General features: G+C 39.2%; 1 long non-coding RNA gene across 1 annotated transcript; it reads left to right on the top strand.

Annotated features, from left to right (window-relative positions):
- Window positions 1–455: 455 nt before the first annotated feature.
- Window positions 456–19,031, top strand: LOC123281468 (uncharacterized). Its single transcript, XR_006520976.2, has 4 exons — window positions 456–896; window positions 15,253–15,346; window positions 16,051–16,253; window positions 18,707–19,031. It is a non-coding gene; the product is annotated as an uncharacterized lncRNA (long non-coding RNA).
- Window positions 19,032–19,427: the final 396 nt, after the last annotated feature.

The following is a 19,427-nucleotide window of genomic DNA, read 5'->3' as shown; positions in this document are numbered from 1 at the left end:
TGTGTCCCCCAAAAAGTCTATACTTCAATTAGAGAGCATTTCAGATTCTGTCTTTTGAGAAAAACATTAAAATAAAAAAAACCCAGAAAGACAGAAGACTAAATTATCGAGCTAAGATTAGGTACAAAGAATCTGACATCTTTCGTTTGAAGAAAATAAAAACTTAAACTTCCTCCCCCTTCTTTCCCCAAATTTAATAAATCTGCCTTGAACTCACTGTCTGATTTGAATTCGAGCCAGTTTGTATCGGCATTGGCTAAGAAGTCTGAGAGGGGTCACTTAGCTACCAACAGGGAACACAGAAAATTCTTCAAGAGACACTGACTCCTCCAGAGAGCAAAGGCAAAATTGTACCAATATGTCTGTTGTTTTTTCTTTCCCTTGCTCGACAGAAAACAAATTTATCTTGGAATGGGCAGCGTTAAATTTAACATTGGATCTCTTTGTGTTTCCAGGTCAAGTGGGAACACATATGCTCCCTACTGAGAAAAATAAACTGCAATGTATTTTTAGCATCTGTTGGAAGTACTTTCAGCTGAAGACATTCTGCAGGATCCAGTCTGTTTCACCGAAGGCTAAAGGATTTGCCACAGTGTCACCTAGAATTCCAGAGCTTACCCTGGGGGTCTGTAAGGAGCAGTGTCCATGACCCTCCTCCCTGGCCCACCCCCACCATTCTCAGTCCCAATCCTGGTGCAAACATCCTCTTTCTGACAAAAGGAAGGAAAACCATTCCAGTGAAAGTTTAATGAAAAACATCTGTGAAATAGTCATGACAAATGAAGCTAACTATAGCACACTTGGCATTTTAAGATGAAGCATGTCCAGGAGGAGGGAACAGGGAAGATGGGGAGCAGAGAGGCTGCACCCGCCTCCTTTTGTGCCTAATGCTGAAGGTAAGCCATGGACAAGGAGGAGCCATATGCTGTGTCTTTGTGAAAGGTGCCTATGGGTGCCTTTGTGTGCAGTGCACAAATTGTGCAGCCCCAGTAGTGGAGGTTTAGTTACTAGTCTGAAATGTAATGTTTGTTTGTGAGATTTGGTGTCAGTGAGACAAATGGTTTAAGACCTTGCTTCTGTCTGCACAGTTTTGATAAATATCTCCCATTTTCAAAAACAAATTTAGTTAACTGCTGGCTTTTAAATAAATGACACAAGGATATTGCATCCTCCTTGTGAAACATTGGATTTCTAAAATAGAAACAAAGTCTATGGTGACATAGTATAACACACATCATAAAGCATAGCATAGCATCAAAAAAGTGAAATCTTCTCCGAGAACCGTAATTTTGACTATTCTTATAATAAAGCCATGTATTTATTAAAATACAGGGAAGCTGAAGTTACCATTTGTGTTCTTCCTGCTATTTTATTACTCCTGTAGCAAAAAAGAGTTTGTTTACTCTTCTGTAAAATAGAACAATGAAATCGGATTCCCACCTCCTCTGCTTCATCCCATGAAATGGGAGGTGCCTTGGAATAAGGCCATGTCAGTATGAGGGACTATGAGGTGTCATAATAGAAGCATCCCAGTTGGTCATAACTTCATTGTTAATCCAATGAATATTTGCGTAAGGCCCTGTGCAGGGTGCCTGAATACAAGATAATTTGAGAAGATTCTGCCTCTGTTGTCTTTATCAGAGTGTAAAAATAAAGCCTTGTCTACTGTTGATTAAGGCAGTCTTCAAAAGCTGTGGTCCTGGGGCTGGCCTGGTGGCGCAGCGGTTAAGTGCACATGTTCTGCTTTGGCAGCCCAGGGTTCACCGGTTCAAATCCTGGGTGTGGACATGGCACCACTTGACAAGCCATACTCTGGCAGGCATCCCACATAGAAAGTAGAGCAAGATGGGCACGGATGTTAGCTCAGGGCTGATCTTCCTCAAAAAAAAATAATAAAATGAAAAGGTAAAAAGAAAAAGCTATGATCTTCTTATAAATTAAAAAGATACTGTTTCAAAATTCCCAGCACAGATTGGATGAAAGTCTAGATAAAGCAGCAGCGGACTCCTGAGTTTTGTTCCTTTGTTCCCTAACTGCAGCGGCTCATCAGATGTTAAAGAACAATTTGAGGAAGTCCTTTTCTTCCTCTGTAGAGTAATATTGTTCTGCGGTCTTGGTGGTTCTTGAATACAATTATATTAACATATTTTACATTTTAAAAACTAAGAGTATTAAGTTTGTCTCTTAGGAGTTTGGGTTTTGTTCTAGTATAGAATAGTATTAAATCTGTTATTCTTCTTTGGCTTTTTTAAATAAGTTTTTTAAATAACAAGTTTAACACAATGTACAAATTAAATGAAAACATGCCTCAGATTAAACTGGAAAAGTTATAGGAGGCTTGTCCTAGCAGTTTAGGTTTGTAATGGAGGGAAAATAATTTTCCCTCTACGCTTCTGAGTTCTTGGCTGAGATGCCCGTAATAAAAGACAGATTAACAAGAAAAAAACAAACAGATGTTTATTAACTGTACACCTCATGGATACATGCGAGATAACTGGGGGAAAATGCATACCCCAAAGAGGTGGCTTAGAACTCTGGCTTAAAAAACCATCTTAAGGGCTGGCCCCGTGGCCGAGTGGTTAAATTCGCACACTCCGCTGCAGGCGGCCCAGTGTTTCGTTGGTTTGAATCCTGGGCGCGGACATGGCACTGCTCATCAAACCACGCTGAGGCAGCGTCCCACATGCCACAACAAGAAGGACCCACAACAAAGAATATACAACTATGAACTGGGGGGCTTTGGGGAGAAAAAGGAAAAAAATAAAATCTTTAAAAAAAAAAAACCATCTTAATAGGGAAAGGGGAGGGGACATGTAGGCCTCTTAGGGGAGAGTAAATGATTTTTAGGAAAGATGAATGGGCTCTTAGAAGAAGAGATGGGAGGAGTGATAGTTTGTGACAGAGTTTGTCTGGCTGTGGTGTCATTCCTGGTGTCTCTCCTCTCCTGTCATGAGTCAATCCTCCCTGGTTGACAACACTCCTGGGGAGGGGATCTACGACAATTGAGTTCCTTGTGGAGGATCTGCCTGTAGGCAGAAAAGGGGAGTTCAGAGAAAGCCTCTCCTCGCATTTGCTGTTTTTCAAGTGCCTATTGCTCAAAATAATCATATACCAAAGCAGCACATTTTGAGGTGGCGTGTCCTGCCTCCCCCAGGTTCCGTGCTGCATTTGGCATAGTCACACAGCCCTACTGCTTGTCCTTATTGTGTCCCAGGCTTCATCTCTGCAAAAACACTGAAGGTAACTGGGACGAAACTCTCCGCTGGTGTTTTTTTTTTTTTGTTAATTTTAATAGTCCCCTATTTACGGATGATATTCTTAAAATGGATAGCTTTATTTTTAAATCTCCTGGTATATAACATTAAATTTGTGATAGAAGATTATAGGGTGTGATTTTTAAAAATACATTTAATGTCCGGGGCCAGCCCTGTGGCACAGCGGTTAAGTGCGCACGTTCCGCTTCAGCAGCCCAGGGTTCACCTGTTCGGATCCTGGGTGCGGACATGGCACAGTTTGGCAAGCCATGCTGTGGCAGCCATCCCACATATAAAGTAGAGGAAGATGGGCACGGATGTTACCTCAGGGCCAGTCTTCCTCAGCAAAAAGAGGAGGATTGGCAGCAGTTAGCTCAGGACTAAACTTCCTCAAAAAAAAAAAAAATACAGTTAATGTGATGCATGACTTTTCGTATCTGTGTAAATTCACAATGGTCCCTTTAACTGTCCCCTGTCCCCCCAGCAGTGGGCTCCCAGCAGCTATTTGTCCATTGAGGCCCCACACTCCTGCCCTCAGTTAATTATATCCAAAGCAAGTAATTAATTGAAACTGGGGCAAAGTCCCTATCCTAGAAATCTGGAATTGGGATTGTAGGAGAGGAAAATAATTTTCCCTCTAACCTTCTGAGTTCTTGGCTAAGACCCCTGTAACAGAAGACAGATTAACAAGAGAAAAGCAAACAGAAGTTTCTTAACATGTATACCTCATGTATAGATGGGAAACATCCAGGGAAAAATGAGTAATTCAAAGTGGTGGCTTAGAACTCTGGCCTATATGGCATCTTCAGCTGCAGACATAAGAAAGGTGCGGAGGAGGCCAGTTAAGTGCAGGAGACGGAGGGTTGTTATGCACGTTCAAGTCAGAGCCTTCTCCATCGATGAGGGTCTGAAGTTGTCTCTGAGGCTTAACCTTTGTCCTTCCTGGTTGAGAGGGTAAGAGAGACACCTCTGTAAATTTATGTCCTGCTTTTAGGCAAATAGGGGAGGACAGGGAGCTTTTCTTGTGTCTGTTTCTCCTTAATTGCCTTCAGCTCAAAATAATCCTTATGCCAAAGTGGCATGTCAGTCTGGGGTGACATACTCTACTACCCTTCAGGACTATCCTATAGGAGAGTAGGAAAGTCATTCTTTCTGTGGGTCCTCACTTTAAATTGGAAACCATGAGCAGCCATCTCCAGATTGTCAGAGGTACTTGGGAGCAAAGGAAAGCCAGCTCACAAAGAAAGAAAAAGGCAGACATGAAATGATATCAGATACAAGAAAGAGAGTGTATTTCTTGGATTTCCAACAACGCTTTGGTTTCTTGCCTAGTATTCTTGAGTTGTAGCTACATTCTCTGCCCTAAAGACTTACAGTAAATCCTCTGCTTTTGCTAGAGCACCCTTGAATTGGTTTCTCTTCCTTGAAACCAAAAGACACTTAGCATAGAAATTTTTATGTGGAAGTAAGTTTGCAGGTTACAGACCATCAAAGAAAATTGTTATGTCAAAGCAGATGAGGTGGGAAGTGGGTAGTCCTGGAAACAAAGGAGGTTTGGTAAAGTGTGTTCAGTTCGTGCAGCTTTTCAAGGAAGTGGAATGAAAGCAAGAAGGAGAGAGGCTTCAGGCCAAGGTTGCCTAGGCAAAAGCAGACAGAGAAAAACAGTAAGAACACAATTACATACCACAAGCCTTTCTGACCACAGCCAGCCATCTAAGACTGCTCAAAATCAGTCTAAAAAGCCTGTAAAAAAACACAAATCAATACAACCAAATTCTGTATTGTAACCACTTGAAAATAAGATTAGTGTGTTTACCGAGAAAATGTATACTCTTGGCAATTAGAATGGGAAGATCTGGGAGAAACCAGAGGTGCTGAGGACTTCAACCCCAGAACCTCAGCTTTAACTCCCCAAACCCTCATTTGCGTCCCTCGCATTCACCCCACTGCAGAAACGTGATGAGACCTGCCCCCGCTGTAAAGCAGGTCAGCTCAAATCACCCTGGGAACACAGGTGCCATTTCATGATACATGAGAGGAAAAAAGTGCCATCATAAGCTAAAGAAAATGACAAACCGGGGAAATATATTCAATAGTCACGCACCGCATAACGACATTTTGGTCAACAACAGACCACGTATACAACAGTGTTCCCATACCATGACTGCCATCTAGCCAAGGGGTGCAGTAGGCTATCCCATTGAGGTTTGTGTGAGTTCTGTAGGGGAGGGAGAAATTTTCCTCTACCCTTCTAGGTTCATCTGGCTGGTCTAAGAAGTAAATTGGCATGAGGCAGATTAACAGGAGAAAAACAAAAGTTTAATAACATGTATACATGGGAGAAACCCAGGAAAACCCTGCAACTCACCAAAAAGGCCGAAGCCCTCATCTTAAATACCATCCTCAGCTAAGGACAAAAGAATATTTTCAGGGTGAGGAGAGTCAGGGACTTCAAAGGGAAGGAAGGCAATTCACAGGTAGGTAAAAAGGAGAAAATATTTGGAAAAGAAGAGTTTGGCCACGCAGAAACAGAAGAACACAGAGGGGAGCCCAACAAACAGGCTTTTCTAGGTTCCTCCCTCCCCACTGTCTGGTTCATGTTATACTAAGGTGATAGCTTGCTTCCCGAGACAGGATTTTTTATTTGAATTCTTTTAGGCAGTTAAGGGGGAGGTAACAGGTAAAACTTTCTAAGTCTTTTGTTTCTTAAAAATAATCTGCCTGGGGCCGGCCCGGTGGCGCAGTGGTTGAGTTTGCACGTTCTGCTTCTCAGCGGCCTGGGGTTCGCTGGTTTGGATCTTGGGTGTGGACATGGCACCGTTTGGCAAGCCATGCTGTGATAGGCATCCCACATATAAAGTGGAGGAAGATGGGCACGGATGTTAGCTCAGGGCCAGGCTTCCTCAGCAAAAAGAGGAGGACTGGCAGTAGTTAGCTCAGGGCTAATCTTCCTAGAAAAAAAATAAATAAAAAATAATCTGCCTAAAGTAATCCTTGTGTTAAAGAGACACATTTTGGGGTGGCAAATTTTGTTCCCCTGCAGTACACCCTATGATGTTCTCGAAAGGACGAAATTGCCTAATGACACGTTTCTCGGAACGTATCCCCATGGTTAAGCGATGCATAACTGTATGTTACTATATAGGGGTTATATTGAAGATATATAAGGAATTCCTACAAATCAGTTTGCAAATGATGAATATCATAATAGAAAAACAGGTAAAGAACACAGTTTACGTTAGTAGAAATACACATGGATGATAAATATGTGAAAAAAATAGTTTAACCTCACGAGTACTCAAAAGTAATGCAAATTGAAATAGGATACCATATTTAACATATTAAATTGGCATAGCTTTTTAAACATACATATCCATGGAAGAATAGGGAAAAGGATTGCTCTCGGGTATTACAGCCAGGAGTATATTGGCACAACTTTGTTCAGAGCATTTAATAATATGCAGCAAAAACCTAAAAATATGTTCTACTCTCAGGAGTTGTTCCAAGGAAATGGAGATGCACCCAAAGGTCCACATACAAAGATATTTAGTGGGGAAAACTGAAAACACCCTGAATTTCCAACAGTAGAGTAAGGATTGGTTAGGTAAATGTTGGCATACGTATATGATAGAATCTATGTAGCCATTAGAAATTGTTTTCCAAGAAAATTTAATAACTTTCAAATATACCTATGTTGTAACATTGCTGAAAATTTCAAGATACAGTTATTCATATAAAGCATGACCTTACTTTGATGTAGCGACGTCATACCTATATGTATGTGTGTGTGTGTGTAAATGTACATTCATAGAAAAAAGCTGAATATATATGCTTCAGATTGTCAGCAGTTTTTATCTCTGCATGCTAGAATTACGACAATGTTATTTTCTTCCTTCTTTGTTTTCCAAATTTTTTATAGTAGGTATTATCTTAATTATTAGAATAAGTTATAATTCAAAAGAAAATCATGCAAAGAGAACATATATTTTGTTTAGGCAATCACAAGAAGCGCTTGTTATTTTTAATGTTATATTTCTGTATTTCCATTTGTGATTTGCTTGAGAGCAAAGATGATCACGAGGAAATCCCCATCTTTCCTGGAATATCAATCTAAGCTTCCTTGTTGGTCTTCATTCAACCCTTATCCAACATGTGCAGTTTCTCCAAGTTAATTGCATGAAACTCATAAAATTGGGGATTTTTAAATACATTTCAGTGTCGGGAATATGGTTGCCTAGTATTACAATACCAAAGATACCCAGAACTCTCACTTTTAGCTGCAAAATTATTTTAAACTTGGGGCCGGCCCGGTGGTGCAGCGGTTAAGTTCTCACGTTCCACTTCGGGGGTTGGGGTTCACCGGTTCAGATGCCCCGTGCAGACCTACACACCACTTATCAAGCCATGCTGTGGCAGGCGTCCCACATATTAAAAAAATAGAGGAAGGTGGGCACGGATGTTAGCTCAGGGTCAGTCTTCCTCAGCAAAAAGAGGAGGATTGGCAGCAGATGTCAGCTCAGGGCAAATCTTCCTTAAGAAAAAAAAAATTGAAGGAGATGAAGTTCTGGAAATGGTTTATTTGCTTCACTTTAATCCTGGGAAAGAGTTTTCTGCCCCACCTCCCTTTTTTGACACGAGATTTCTCTTGCCTCTCCTCTGTGTTCTGCGGAGCTGGGCATTGGAGAAGTAGGCAGATGCCTAAGGGCATCAAGGTCAACAGCAGGTGAGGAGACCAAGAGTCCCAAAGGAGAATTCAAGGTGGGAGAGGGAGTCTGAGCCTAATGGCCCATATCATATTCTAGTTTGCTTTCGCTTGACGTTTGAATGGAGGACAGTGTTTAATGTCTTGTCCGCGTTAATACAAGTATGCAACCTGAAGACCCCGCATGTAGGAATTTAAGGCACTGCCAGAGGCTGAGTGAGGAGATACCTTTGGGCAATAGTGCCTTTCCATCAATCATCTAAGTTAGGTGAACTCTTACTTTAAAGTTTCATAACCAAGTGGTGGTAAAAATCACTTTGCAACTAGAGTGACCTCTCTACCCGACCTCACTTTGTGGCTCTGGGTGAGTCGCATAGCCACCCTGATTCTAATTCCATCAACCAGTAAAGGAAGGAGTTGAATTACATCAGATGCTTAATTTGGAGTCTGACAGTGTGCATCAGCAAGTCCATGAATGTGGGAAATTATAGCAAAATTATATGCATTTTTCTAGGGAGAAGATCCATAGCTTTCATCAGTTCTCAATTTTTGAATCCAAAGAAATTATAGCCCCATGAATTGTATAATCTTTAAATTCCATTCAATATTAATATATATGCATATTTTGGACAGCATAGATATCTTCCCAATTTTTACCTGATTAGAGAACTTGATTTTATACCACGTTAAGTTTACTCAGACTTCATGTTGGTGAGGCCAGACTCCAATGTGAGGCGAAGATCATTATTTCCTTTCGTTTATAAGGAATTTTGCTACAGGAGGGGTCTGTATATGTACACGTATGAAAGAGCTACAAAATTCAAAAAGCTTATTAAATCTCTTCTATTTTATGTCAGTGATGGAAATTTTGCAATTATGTGAAATGAGACATGATTTTCTAGTTTAGTTGATCTAATTAAGATCTTTTAAAATGAATGTATGTTAAGAACGATGTAACACAGTGTTATCACTATATGATCCTGATGCTGACCTTAGTATAATGTTTTTAAAGACTATATTAGTATATAATAATAAATAATATTTATTTTTAGATACATAAATAACTAAATATAAATAATAATATATAACAATATATAAATAACTATAATGAACTCAGAATCTTCAAATTTTCATTCCCTGCTTGATGTCAGTGATCCAAAATATCTATTCACATCAGTCTCTCTGACATTTACCTGTTCTTTCAAGAGATGGCATTAGAAGTGACTTGATGATGTAGGCATCTAGCATTTTGGCGCTCTGCAAGCTGACTTCAGATATATTGGGAAATTCTGTCTGGGAACAAACACGGGCAGTGTCTCTGCCAGGGGCACTGAATCAACGTGACAGAGCACAGTCCTCTTTCCCAACCAACCAAGCTGGGCACGCGGAGCTGACCTCGCTGCTGCTGGGTGCTCTGCAGTGATGTCTTACGTGTGACAGAGACCGTAACCACTACACAAAAGAGCAACCTGGCCCTGCAACTGCGGAGAGCAGTTTGCTCTTATTTTTGAAGTGGTTAACTTTGGATTGTTAGAGCGCCTCTAAAGGTCTTACAGAGGTTTTAAATTCTGTCATTTGATTTCTAGATTCCTCATCTCTTTGAGTTTTGAAAATATCACTAGCACTTGTTTTATGTGCAGTTTTGGCCCCCAAAGAATTCAGTCAATTTGCAATAAAGACTGAAATAAAATAGTTAAAAGAATTATGAGACAACTAGATAAACAAAATTTGGTATATCCATACAATGAAATAGTCTTAACTAGGAAGGAAATTCTGACACATGCTATAACATGGCGGAACCTTGAAGGCATCATGCTAAGTGAAATTAGCTGGACACAAAAGAACAGATATTGTATGATCCACTTCCATGAGGTTCCTAGACTGGTCACATTCATGGAGACAGAGAGTAGAATGGAGGTTGCCGGGGGCTGCGGGGAGCAGGGGAATGAGGAATTATTGTTGAATAGGTACAAAGTTTCAGCTTGGGAAGATGAAAAAGTTCTGGGGATGGATGGTGGTGATGGTTGCACAACCATGTGAATGTACTAATGCCACTGAACTGTACACTTAAAAATAATTAAAATAATAAATGTTATCTTGTATATATTTTACCACAGATTTTAAAAATCCATTGAATTAAAAAAAATTATGAGATGATACAGGAAATTTGAACACTGAGTGAATATGGAATGATATAAAGAAAGTATTGTTCAGTTGTTCTTGTTTTTTTTTTTAAAGACTATCTTTTAGAGGTACTAATGAAATATTTAGAGATAAAATGATATGCTATCTGTCATTTGGGTAGAGATGAAACAGTTTTGACTATGAGTTGATTAAATTTACAGAGAGAGAAAGAGAAAAAAAGATCAAGGCTATATAAGCATGTATTGCTGTTAACTTTATGTAAGTGAAATCAAAATATGGATTATAGATTTTTTTAACAAAAATGCACTATCCCTTATATTATTATCTATACTTTTTTGGTTTTCCTGAAATATTCCATATTTTTCAAAACTTTTCTTATTACTTTGATTATAAACATCTTAGTACGTTTTCCATTGTCAGTACTATATTCTATAAGCTATACACTTCCAGAAAGCATTGACTGTTCTTCTGGATGATCTTTCAGCCTAATCAATAAACTTAGGGACTTATTTGAGATCCTACAGAAAACGTAAATTATTCCTTTGGAGTCTTATTCCAGTGTCATTATTTTTGAGGAGTCCCTTTTTTCTTACTATGCAACTTTGCTAGGTGAAAAAAAAAATGGCATAACATCACCATAGAATCTGCCTAAACACTAACACAAACTTAATACTAATATAATTTAGTTTCATCCATACTGAGAGTGAACAGATGTATGTATTCTCTAAACTATGTACTCCTTGAGAACAAAATCCGTGGTTTTTTTAAAGTAGGAAATAATGAGTACTAATAAATATTTGACTAAGAATAGAATGTCCAGGACTCCATTTTTGGGATTCCTGTGCTGACCTGTAAACCGTCGTCATATACTTGGCAAAGAAGTCTAGATGTATTATTTTAACTCTTACAAAGCATGGATTGTTGGTAATTTAAAATAAAGCCCCTCACTCACTTCATCCCAGTTGTGATGGCCTTTGTATTATTCTTGAAAATCTGGAGCACTTTCCTCTTACAGTTCCCTCTGGAAATCTCTCCTAAGATGTTTGCATGAACTCCTTCCCTGCTTTTTCTTGTAACTTTCCTGGAGACCTTCTCCAACCACCCCAACTAAATTTGATCCCTCTCCCGCCCCGTTTAACTGTCTATCTCTTTACCCATCTCTTCCTACCTCCTCCCCAAGTGCTTATCATTACCTGGTGTATATTGGTTTGCTGTCTGTTCCCCACACACGACTATAACTTCATAAAGACAGGGAATTTTTTTTTCACCCCTGAATAACCTAGGCCTTGGCACACGGTAGGTCACAACTGAATATTTATTGAATCAATGAATGGACAAAGAGTTGAAAAGGAACATACGGTTGAAGAGAGTCTAACTTTTAGCTAGAACAATGAACTTCAGTCATATCTTCAGCAACTTCCATGGGACACTCATGGAATTTAATTACATGTATTAAATATATTAAATCTTCAAAGCACAGTATAAATAAGTCTTTTAATACCTCCATGAAACAGATGCTAATACTCCATTTTATAGATGGCAAAATGAAAGCACAAAAACGAAATCCCTAAAGATCGATGAGTGAGTCAATGTCAGAGCTAGATTTAGAGAATTTTGAATATTTAGTCTCAAGCAACTGACTCCCGAAAGTCATTTGTCTATATCTTGTGCTTGTTACAGCTCATTTAAAAGCGTTTACTATTCCTGAATTTGAAAGCCTCTCAGGTAAGAAATTGGCTTGTTGTGACAGCAGGTGGTGACTCAGTTACTGTAAATGTTCTTTCAAGAACTCGTTCTCCATCTATATCCAGCACTTCACAAAGTAAGTTGCTGTCTTGGCAGAAATATATGGTCTGTAAGTAAGTTACCAATTAGTTTCATTATGCTTGTGCCTCATTTAATTTTAAAATGGATTCCTCCACCCAAATCGATTGCAAAAGCAGGGGAAACCCTTTATGCAGTGTCTGTAAAAGATTTTCTCAAAGTCTAATTGTACTTTTGATTCTTCAGACATTGCTGGAAATTATATGATCCCAAAATTCAGTACACCAGAAGGGTCACACAACCCCGTTTTCTTCGAGAAGTCTCTTTTTATATAAGGACAGTGGTTCTCAAACTGGGCTACATTTAAGAATCACCTGGAACATTTATCTATACTGATGCTAGAATCGCACCCCCAGGAATACTGATTAATTTGGTTTGGGGTGTGACCTGGACATGGTGATTTTTTTAAAGAAGCTTCTCAAGTGCAGCCAAGATGGAGACTTTTGTAGCAAAGTGTCAGTTCATGGATCTTCCGACACGACCTGAGAATGAAATCCGAGGAGAAAAACGAGAGGACCATGGATATAATGATTTTTAGATTTCTCTGTAATTCCAGATAATGTACACTATTTCAATATTGTTAATATCTTATGGTATTCTTCACCCTGGGGTTATTTTTCAGAAGGATCTAGCTTTACGTATCTAAGATTTAAGTGAAATTGGTCTAAGATGAAAAGGATGTCAAGGTGACAACAACTGGGATAAAGTGTATGAAACATTCCTTAAAATGTAACAAGCTATAAAAATGTGAGATACAATTATTATTCATCAAAATTTTGACATGCTACATGAGCCATACAGGACCAAAGTGGTCATTTATATGATATAAACTGCCTCCAAAATAATTTTTAGTGATAAACAAAATTCACTCAAAATGTGTCTACTTTTATTTTGGAGACATCGTGTCTTCATCATCAATCACTCTCACTTGCAGAAAAAAATGGATTTAGTTTTTCATGCCTGAAAGTTTTACCCATTCTAATACCTACAGCTTAAAGTAAAACAGAACCCTATTGTAACACACTAATTGCGGCTGACAATTCAGATCCCTCTATAACGAAACCATTATGAAGAGTTACACCCATATATGGTCTTCGTTTGTTTTCTATCGTGTTCTCCCACTTGGTACTTATTTGGTTTGCTTGCTTATTTAATTGTGAGTGTTAACAAAGGCAACATAGAAAAATACAAATGAGGAAAAAATTACTGAAAAAGAAATGCTTTTTCAGAAATCATTGAGAAAAAACACATGACCTCAGCTCTTTAAGAGCAGGACTAGAAATTCTGCCTCCATCAGTGGCTCATCCTTGGCATCTCGTTTGGTGCTTCCAGAACCCCGTTCTCCTGGGTCCCTCCCTCCCTTCACTGGCTGTGGGTCTTGGGTTTCTTGTCACTTGATGACTTAACCTCTTTGAAAGAGTTCTTTTCCCCTGCTTTGCTCCAGGCTGTTGGGTTTGCTTTTTGGGAAGGTTCTCTGAAGCAACAAGGCTGGTGTCATTCAGCACTCCTTTGTAAACGCTCCCTTAATTCCTCCGGTTGAGTGTGGCTCATTGGGTGTTGCCCATAAAAAACAGTGACTTTTGTAATCACAATTAGAGCTGGGTGGTGTGACTAATCAGTCAGTTCACTGCATCTCTGTTATCTTTAGTGAGGTGAGTCTGTTTCAACGTGAGCTTTATGTTCAGATGTCACTCCCTACCTCATGTTCAAATCGATATTTGTTCCAGACTCCAGATGTTAAAAAAAAAAGAGGGGGCTATTTGTTTTCTTTCTAAAAACGTGTTCTATATGCCTTGTCAGGAGTGGAACTAAGTGCACAGGAATTTGGAGACATTCCATAATGCTAGCTCACTATCCAGAATTCACAGGGCAGGGAAGCCATATTTGAGGAAGATTAGCCCTGAGCTAACATCTGCTACCAATCCTCCTCTTTTTGCTGAGGAAGACTGGCCCTGAGCTAACATCCGTGCCCATCTTCCTCTACTTTATATGAGGGATGCCTACCACAGCGTGGCTTGTCAAGCGGTGCCATGTCTGCACCCGGGATCCAAACCAGCAAACCCCAGCCCACCAAAGTGGAACATGTGCACTTGACCACTGTGCCACAGGGCCGGCCCTGTTCAGCCATTTATATCAGTTTGAATTTGAGAATTTTTTTTTTAATACTTTGGTTTATAATCCAATAAATCCTTCTTTATTTCTTTTCTTGCTCAAATTTTCCAGCTTTGGCCACCAGTAGCTCTTGCAATTGTTTCCTTGTCCCTTTGACATACGCCTTCATTATGGGCTTTTTTTTTCTTTTGAGCGCTTCCTTGATTTCTGGCTCTACAAGATGCTCCAGGTTCATCGCATATATTTCCTGCCCCACTTCTAGAATCAGTCATATCTCTAAGGAGCCCTGGTTCCTTTTGTCGGAGAATGGTAGTAGAAATCAAGATCTACGGGCCGGTCCGGTGGGGTAGCAGTTAAAGTTAGCACATTCCGCTTCTCAGCAGCCCAGGGTTCGCCGGTTCGGATCCCGGGTGCAGACATGGCACTGCCTGGCAAAAGTCATGCTGTGGCAGGTGTCCCACACATAAAGTAGAGGAAGATGGGCATGGATGTTAGCTCAGGGCCAGTCTTCCTCAGCAAAAAGAGGAGGATTGGTAGCAGATGTTAGCTCAGGGCTCATCTTCCTCAAAAAAAAAAATAAATAAATCAAGATCTGGGTGACAGATATGCTCATTGTTACTCTGGGGTGCCTTTGCTTCTCAGCTGAAAGAGAAAGAAACTATATGTGCATATACTAACCCATGTATCTACATATATCCATAAATATTTCTATATGTAACCGTTTGTATCTATGTTAAGCAAAACAGGAGTTCATACAGATGTCTCTAACTCTAATTCATTACCACATTGATCATTCCAACCACCTTCTCTTGCTTCAACAGTGAGTAGCCTGGCTCCGACCATCCACCACCCCTTTCCTTAATTGTTCAGTTCCAGTATACACGTATAGCAGTATCTGAACGTTTGCTAACCTGTACCCCTGTGGGAGGCAACCTTATCAACTAGGGTTTTCTAGAAAGTCTGGAAGACATTATTCTGGATGGCCATGAGCCTGATATCATGCAACAGCTCTGGTGCTGAGCAGGAAGGGGCAAATTGATAAGGGAAGACGGTTAACGGTCTCTACCATGGAATGCATTTCAGTGGCAGCTCAGGGAAGAGAAAAATACAGTGGTTTATTTTGAATTTTAGCTGAATTTCTATGAAAAGGTAGGTTGTTTTCTTCCTCAGACTGCAACTTTTTGACACAACGCTCGTTTCCTTATTTTGCCGTAGCACGAGTCCCATCTTCTTTCAGCCTCCAAAGCCGTCAGTCGTCCTGGACAGAAGTCAGAGGAGCAACCTTATTGGGTACATCATAAACTGCGAGGTGAGAGGGCACAGCAGGGTAATGAGGTGGTGAGGGATGGATGGATGGAAGCATCCGCTAGTTATTGAGCAGCTGAAGGTGGCACAGATTGTAAACAGGCGCTGCCTGATCCAAGACATCAATACAAGGGAAAAGAAACATGGGCGATGGGATGGGCTTTTACAGTTGACTATTAATGAGGTCCCCCGACAACTTGGACGAGTCTGTGCCCCATCACTAATCTGTTACCAAAGTAGCTGTCAATGCGCCATTTTCATCCAATGGCGGTTGGCAATTCTCAAAACAAACCATTCCACACCCACTCTCCAAACCTGATCTGATAGCCAAGAAGCGTTATGCCAATATATGGGAAACGGCGAGCAACTCTACACCGGGAAATCTAAACTTCTCCCTATCAGATGAGGCGACTCAGAGTTTAAGATTCTTCAAGAGAGGAAATGACATGATAGAAGGAAAGGGGCTTTGGAGACCCTCTCCTCTGGGTTTGAATCCCAGCTCTGCCATTTAACAGCTGTGCAACCCTGAGCAAATTTTTGCTGTTGTTTGTGTTAAATTGATATTAAAATACCAAATTATTAAATATAATTTATCCAAATAGCCAAACGATATATTTTATTAATATTTAAAGTGATATGTGACAAAACCCACAGAATTTTATAGCACAAAGAATGAACCTAATGTATGTAAATTTACGAACCATTTAGGAGGTCAAGGGAATTCCAGGATGGAATGCAGAATGTGACAAAACTATCTGCACTACAATGTATGAAATAACTTCGCTGCGCGGTGAGGGGGCAAAATGTTAACCTAAGAGACTTTGGAAATGAGTGGAATCTGTTAGACTGCAGGCAAAAGAAACTGTATGTCAACACTGCACTCTACTTGGAAGTGGAACGTGGAATTTCCAGTAAGTGTCCTTAAGGGAGGGGTGGGCCTTTCTCTTCATTCTTCTTCTTTCCTGCTGAATAGAATAGGACATGACGTCCAGGTGGAACACCCGTCTTGGACCACAACCAGGTGGCAGACAAGGGTTGAGAATGATAGAAACAAAAAATAGAAGAAGCCTATGTTCCTCTCCCAATTGTGGAGCCACCATACCAGCTAATTTACATGGAATGAAAAAGAAACTTCTGTCTTGTTTACCTTGCTCTTATTTTGAATTTCCTTTCACAGATTAATCCCAACTACATAGATTTTCCTTGTATCTTTTACTCCCTGCCTTTTATCCCTCCACCTCAGTCCCTCAGAAAATGAGGGTACATAACTTTTCATAGTATAACTCTCCTTGTAAGCCCCCACATTCTGAGATATTCTTAAGCACTTAACTGTAGCCAACAAAAGGGGTGCATAAAGTGGACTCTTGTTCACAAAAAGATTATGCCCTTGCATGGAATAACAATTGATCGGTAGCATAATTTGCATTAACTCATCATCTAGCCAAAAGAGTTTTTTAAATGATCCAAACAGTATAAATTTAGCTTTTGTTTCGTTTATATCAAAATTATACACTTTCTGCATTTGAGGAGAAATGCCAAGAAGTATAACCTTTAAAAATGTAAAGTAACTAAAATATACAACTATATACTGGGGGGATTTGGGGAGAAAAAGCAGAAAGAAAAAAAAAAGAAAAAAGAAGATTGGCAACAGTTGCTAGCTCAGGTGCCAATCTTTAGGAAAAAAAAAAAAAGGAAAGCAACACAAAATAAAAACACTAACATGCTGTTTTGGAAGGTGGTAAGTTTGGGGTCTAAGACAATGGAAATATTTAGAAACTAGTCATTTATGACTAGCATGCTGTTTTTCTTTTAAGTATTTCCGTAAATAGGCACTAATAGTCTGACATCTCTCTATCTTTCTTGTCTCCTCCCTCCCGGACTTTGGAAGTTATACTGAACTTAAGAATTACTTGTCTGTTCATAGAATGATAGAGCAGAAAAGGAAGATGGCAGTTAATAGTTGCTAGGTGTCCCTTTCAAAATGGTTACCTAGCAACAGTTGGAGCCTGTAGCTACAAGGAGTGGTACCAGTACAGTTAAAGGTTGCTTGAGCTACATAGTTGCTCCACTGAAAATCTCATCAGTATGGTTTTTAAAATAAGAATCACATTTTGGGGTCATGTGGGCTGATGCACAACTGACCATCTGTTTTATTTGTTTTGTCTCAACCTCTGACAAGAGGAATGTGCTTGCTGTGTTTACAGAAAACCACTTAGGTTGTGGAAAAAAAATCTGACAGAATTTGTTGCTAAAACAAAAATCTCTCTCAAAGTTCCTAGATGCCAGGGATAGCAAATAGGCAAATCTATAAACAGATTTTTTTTTTTAACCCAAAGTCCACTTTTATGTAAGAAAATTAATGGTTTACTTAAACCCACAAAATAAGTTTGAAGAGTTTAAACGAGTATTAAATAAAATAATTTTCACTCAAGTTAAATATCGTTCTAAGATCACTCAAACTGAGCCAGCCTCCCCTGTTTCATCGGCGTACATTCAGTTCCAGGAAACTAAGACAAAATCTATTAAAGGAGAAACGCAGGATGTATTACAGTGGTTGTGGTATTTGATATATATATCCTGTCATTAGGCTGCACCTTTGTTTCCTTTGTGTTAAGCCTCTCTCTTTGTTTACACCAACTTTCTATCTGTCTTTCAAAATCATAAAAGTATTTCATCTGTATGATTTCTCCATAAAGTCTTTGGAGCTCTAACATCTCAAAAGGTAAATTCTCAATAAGGTTTAAATGCACATCACCTATGCTGTGTGGGTTAGAAAGGAGATTCTATTAAAAATCAAATTTTTAGGCACTCAAGTAGATATTTGTACACCAATGTTCATGACAGCATTATTCACAATAACCAAAAGGTAGGAAAACCCAAGATGAGCAGATAAACAAAATGTGGCATATATAAAAAATAGAATAGTATTCAGCCCAAAACAGGAATGAAATTCTGACACACGCTCCAACATGGACAAACCTTGAAGATACTATGCTAAATGAAATAAGCCAGACACAAAAGGCCAAAGAGTGTAGGTTTCTCTTATATGAAATACGTAGAGTGGTCTAATTCATAGAGATAGAAGGGAGAAAAGGTCACCAAGGATTGAGGGGGTCAGGAAATGGAGAGTTATTGTTAATGGATACAGAGTTTCAGTTTTAGAGAAGAAAAATTTGTGGAAATGGATAGTGGTGATGGTTGCACAACATGGTAAATGTAGTTAATGCCAGTCAATGGTACACCTAAAATGGGTTAAAATGGTAGATTTCAATTATGTACATTTTACCAGAATAAAAAAAATTAAATGCATTTATTTAGTCCAGACCAAATATTAACAATGCTGTGATTTTCCCTTGTGCTCCAGTGTCCTGATGGGAGATAATTACAGGGAGAGAAAAGTCTGCTGTGGGTATTGTGTAATGTGCACCCAAGTACAGAAGAATAAACCACGCCGTTATCCAAAGAGTAAAATCATGCCTGATTCTTGCTGGGAATTCTGACATCGGTTGAAACAAAACTTAAAAAAAAAAAAAAAAACAGTCAAAGAATGACTCTTTTGAAGAGAGAAGGGGCTGGCAACACATATTCTAACAAATACCCATTGTATTGTTTCTTGTTGGCCTTTTTTCATCTATGGCCAGACATTTCTTAAATTTGTCTATCCTGAAGAATTTAATAAAATGTATTTTAAAAATGAGCTAGACTTGAAATTATATTCTACTATTGCTTCCCCTAAGCAGAACTTTCCTAACCATATGTGGCTTATATAATTGATCCTATTCAGCAGCATAATTACAGTATTAGAATTGCGTGGTTTTTTTTCATCTGGGCCCTAGGCTGAGACAGTGCAGTAACTGTTTTATATAGATTCTGCCATTTTAATTACAGTGCCTTGAGTTAGTCAGGATGGACCTCAAAGGAAGACCAAATGAGAATTGGGGGCCGTTCTGAGTCACAAAATTACAATGTGTAATTTTAATAAAGAAGACATTTCATTTTAAAGCATGATTTTAATCTTTTCATATACATTTTCTTGAATATTTTTCCCCATTGCAAAAGTAAAGTGTATCTATTATAGAAAAAAT

This window comes from Equus asinus, chromosome 27 (assembly GCF_041296235.1).
Source record: "Equus asinus isolate D_3611 breed Donkey chromosome 27, EquAss-T2T_v2, whole genome shotgun sequence".
Classification (NCBI taxonomy): Eukaryota; Metazoa; Chordata; class Mammalia; order Perissodactyla; family Equidae; genus Equus; species Equus asinus.
The sequence above is the reverse complement of the archived record's forward strand: the minus strand, read 5'-3'. Positions and strand labels throughout refer to the sequence as shown.